Source organism: Oratosquilla oratoria, chromosome 23, assembly GCF_046742065.1.
Source record: "Oratosquilla oratoria isolate Oo_2021 chromosome 23, ASM4674206v1, whole genome shotgun sequence".
Taxonomy (NCBI): domain Eukaryota; kingdom Metazoa; phylum Arthropoda; class Malacostraca; order Stomatopoda; family Squillidae; genus Oratosquilla; species Oratosquilla oratoria.
Window position 1 is genome coordinate 48558703 of NC_134799.1, and position 5000 is coordinate 48563702.

Consider the following 5000-nt stretch of genomic DNA (forward strand, 5'->3'; position numbering starts at 1 on the left):
AGTCGCCCCCCGCAACGTGGTCGTGATTCTTTTATTTTATTTTTTTTAAACGTCGAAGGGTTTCTTCACGAAATTTTGACTCCGGACGGTCGTCGGTCTCGAGAGTCCGCTTCCAGAGGCCGACGCCGCCGAAGGCTGAGGAGCGAGACGGACTTCTCTGAGGTCCTAACCCGGTTCTTCCGAGGTTAACTGGGTCTTCTGTGACCAGTCGGTCTTTGCTTCCTTTCCTTAATGCCGCCGCCAGGCGATTTCTTTCACTGGCGTGGCTCAGCCCACGTCGTGTCAGCCTGAGGAATGTTTTTTAACGTAAGAATGGAGGAGACTGCAAGAGACCGTAGGGCCTACACTAGGCAGCTCCATGTCCCTTACCACCTATCACCCCCACCTAGAAAGGTATCTCATCTTCATTTAAAACAACCTGTTCCTTCAGCGCTCACTACTATGTGGTTTCTAAGTCTTAAGTTTTTTTAAGTTCAATCTTTGGCCATGGACCCCGTCCTGTTGCGGTCTTGATTCGCAACTCCTTGTTTGCTGGTTCTGCTGTCGGGCCCAATTCCTCCTGCCGAACTTCTTCAAGATCCTGTTTTGGAGCGTTGACACACTCCTCGATGACTTAAAAAATTAGCCTTTCTAGCATCATTTGAGACACTGAATCTGCTTTGGTATATTTTATTTTATTTTCTAATTTATTCAGTTGGGCTTTTTCAGACTGAATGAGGCATAGTGCCTCTTGGTAAAGGACCATACGAACTTCTTCTTCAAGATCCTGTCTTCTTGAGGGGCTAAAACAATTTCGGAATGATTTGGGCACGGACGTGATGGGCAATAATACGGTAAAGCAGTCCACTCGCATGTTACCGACAAACGGTCAGACGAGCCTCGGGCATGACGTCATGTCGATTGGAGCGAGTCGTCGATCATGGAAAGTCGAAAAAAAAAAAAATCATAAACGAAAAAAGAAATAAAATGCAATGTCCTCTCTCGCTCCTTCACCACGATGAAATTCATAATTGAATTTGTAAATAAACATTTCCTTTCAACCTTTCTCTTTTTTTAAAGTAAGAAAATAAAAATCTTAATTCATGACAGAACTATAGGGACTAGACAAGATGTCCTCCGACTAGAATAGCTCAACTGAATGGAACTGCACTGTATAGGTTTTGCATTTATGTACACATGTACTATGTGTGTACCTATGTACTATGTACCTACGTAATTTGTATCTACGTATGTACTATGTATGTATCTATTTACTATGTATCTACGTATGTACTATGTGTTTACGTATGTACTATGTATGTACGTATGTACTATGTATGTATCAGTTTGTGTTAAGTACGTATGTACTGTATGTATGTACCTATGTATTATGTATGTACAAATGTACTGTGTATGTACGTATGTACTGTGTATGTATGTACCTATGTATTATGTATGTACGTATGTACTATGTATGTATTAATTTGTATCATGTACGTATGCACTGTGTATGTATGCACCTATGTATTATCTATGTATTCTATATGTATTTATATGTATTTATTATGTTCGTGGACAGTGGACAGGATGCAGGGGGGACCCGTCATCCAGGAGGTGCCAAGATAAGAGGGAGGGAGGAGGGTGGAGGGGAGTGGAATATATAGGAACTGGAATGGGTGGGATTGGTACTTATGCCTTTTTCTTTTTTGGCTACCCTCCGTGTAGGGGGAAAAAGTCTTTGGTATATTTATGTATGTATGTATTATCTTCGTGTGTATTATCCATGTACCGGTATTTACTATGTGTGTATTTATGTATGTTTATAATATGTACGTATGTAGTATGGATTTATTATATCTATCTATCTATATATCTATATATCTATATATATATATATATATATATATATATATATGTGTGTGTGTGTGTGTGTGTGTGTGTGTGTGTGTGTGTGTGTGTGTGTGTGTGTGTGTGTGTGTGTGTGTGTGTGTGTGTGTGTGTGTGTGTGTGTGTGTACTATGTATGTATGCATGCATGTATATTTTTGCGTGAGTGTACAATGTACATGTGTATATGTACTTGTATTCATGCATATACATCTCTCTCCTTATCTCTTTCTTTCTCCGTCTCTTTCCCCTCCTCTCTCTCTTTCCCCCTCTCTCTCCCTCCCTCCCTCCTTCCATGTCTCTATCTCTTCCTTCTCTCTCTCCCCCTTTCTCTCTCCTCCTCTTCCTTTTCTCTCTCTCTCTCTCTCTCACCTCTCTTTCCCTCTCTCCCCCCTCTCTCTCTCTCTCTCTCTTTCTCTCTCTCTCTCTCTCTCTCTCTCTCTCTCTCTCTCTCTCTCTCTCTCTCTCTCTCTCTCTCTCTCTCTCACACACACACACACACGCTCTTTCTTTCCTCCCCTCCTCTCTCTCTCTCTCTCTCTCTCTCTCTCTCTCTCTCTCTCTCTCTCTCTCTCTCTCTCTCTCTCTCTCTCTCTCTCTCTCTCTCTCTCTCTCTCTCTCTCTCTCTCTCTCTCTTTCTCCTCTTCCTTCTGTCTTCCTCTCTCCCCCTCTTCCTTCTCTCTATTTCTCTCTGTCCCCACCTCTTCTCTTTTTCTCTATTCCCTTCCCGACCTCTTCTTCCATCTTTCTCTTGGTCTCTCTCCTCCTCCTCCTCCTCCTCCTCCTCCTCCTCCTCCTGCTTCTCCTCTTCCTCTTCCTTTCCTCTTCCTGACTATCCCTCTTCCTTCTCTCTCTTTCTCTCTTCCCAACTCTTTCTTCTCTCTCTCTTCTCTTCTTCCTCCTCTCTCTTTCTCTCCCCTCCTCTTTCTCCTCTCTCTCTGTCTCTCTCTTTCATCTTCCTTCTCTTCTTGCTCTTTCTCTCTTCTCTTTTTTATCTCTTTCCCTCCCTCTTCCTCCTCTCTTTCTCTTTCTCTCTCATCTTTCTTCTCTTGTTCTTTCTGTCTTTCCTCCTTTCTCTCTCTCTCTCTCTCTCTCTCTCTCTCTCTCTCTATTCTCCTCCTCTTCCTTCTCTCTCTATCTCTCTCCTCTCCTCTTCCTCCATTTCTCTGTTTATATATATATATATATATATATATATATGTATACATATATAAATATATATTATATATATATACATATCCTCTTCTCTTCCTCCTGTTCTCACTCTTTCTCTCCCCTCCTCTTTCTCCTCTCTATCTCTCCCCTCTTTCTTTCTCTCTCCCTTTCCTAATCTTCCTTCTCTCTCTTGCTCTCGCTCTCTTTGTCCCTCTTCTCCTCTTACTTCTCTTTCTCTCTCTTTCAGGAAAGCAAACTTTGACAATATAAGAGACAGGCTTATAAGAAATATAAGTGCTCGGGTGCATCTAATGACTATGAAAGTTATGTATCAATACAGAGAGATTTAAAAAAGACAATAAGAAAAAGAAAACGACAATACGAAATGAACATCACTGAGAAATCCAAAGAGAATCCCAAAGAATTCTATAGTTACATTAGAGATAAAAAGGTTGTTAGGAATCACATTGGTCCACTATTATCTGCTGACGGTCAACTTGAATATTCAAATGAAGGAATGTGTAATATCTTAAACAATTATTTTAGCTCGGTATTCGTAAACGAAACACCTCAAAGTGAATTCCAAACTGAAACCTGTGAAAAGTCTGGGGTAAACTTACTCACTACGGTAAATATAACAAAAGAAACAATTAAAAGGTGTATAGACAAACTCAAAGTTAATAAAACACCAGGGCCTGACGGTTGGCATCCAAGAATCTTAAAGGAAATGAAAAATGAGATTGTTGTTCCATTAGAAATTATTTTCAAGAAATCCATCATATCCGGAGATGTCCCAAGAGAATGGAAGCTAGCTAACGTTACTCCCATATTCAAAAAAGGTGACAAAAAGAAACCAAATAACTATAGGCCTATTAGTTTGACTTCGATCGTAGGAAAAATAATGGAAACTATCATCAGAGATGCTATCGAATACCATTTAGAAAGTAACCGTTTGATAAATGATAGCCAACATGGTTTCAGACGGAAACGTTCTTGCGTGACTAACTTACTCGAATTCTACAACACAGTTGTCTCGAATTATGACAAAAGAAACAATATAGATTTAATATATCTAGACTTTGCAAAAGCTTTTGATACCGTCCCACACGAAAGACTACTTACTAAATTAGCTTTGCATGGAATAAGTGGTAGCCTATTAGGTTGGACTAGTAATTGGTTGAAAGGTCGAAAACAGAGAGTTGTTTTAAATGGAAAAAATTCTGGATGGAAAAGTGTTGCAAGTGGAGTTCCTCAGGGTTCCGTTCTTGGGCCACTTCTATTCATAGTATATATAAATGATATAGACCATGGACTAAAATCTACTGTTTCCAAATTTGCTGATGATACAAAACTGTGCGGAGTGGCAAATGATCACTCAAACCAATTAGATATTCAAGAAGATTTAGATCAATTACAGCAATGGTCTGAAAAGTGGCTAATGAAATTTAACACAAGTAAATGCAAGGTAATGCACATAGGTAAAAATAACAGTAAGTACGATTACAAGTTATTTGGAAATTCGTTAACAAAAGTGGATAGTGAAAAAGATCTCGGCGTAATTATCAGTAACGACCTCAAATCATCCAAGCAGTGTATTTCAGCCTCTGAGAAAGCAAATAAGATTCTGGGATTGATTGCGCGATCTTTTGATTTCAAAAGTCCATCACTCATTAACAAGCTATATAAATCGTTAGTTCGTCCACATTTGGAATATGCTGTTTCCGTATGGTCACCGAATCTCATTAAAGACATTGACAGACTGGAAAAAGTACAACGGCGAGCCACAAAACTGACTCCAAATATCAAAAATAAATCATACGAAAATCGACTTAAGCACATGAATCTGTTTTCCCTAAAAAAGCGTAGACTCAGAGGTGACTTGATACAGGTCTTTAAGATTTTAAAGGGAATTGACAACATCAAAAGTGACAAAATTTTCACATTGAATGAGAATCAGACAAGAAACAATGGTCTCAAACT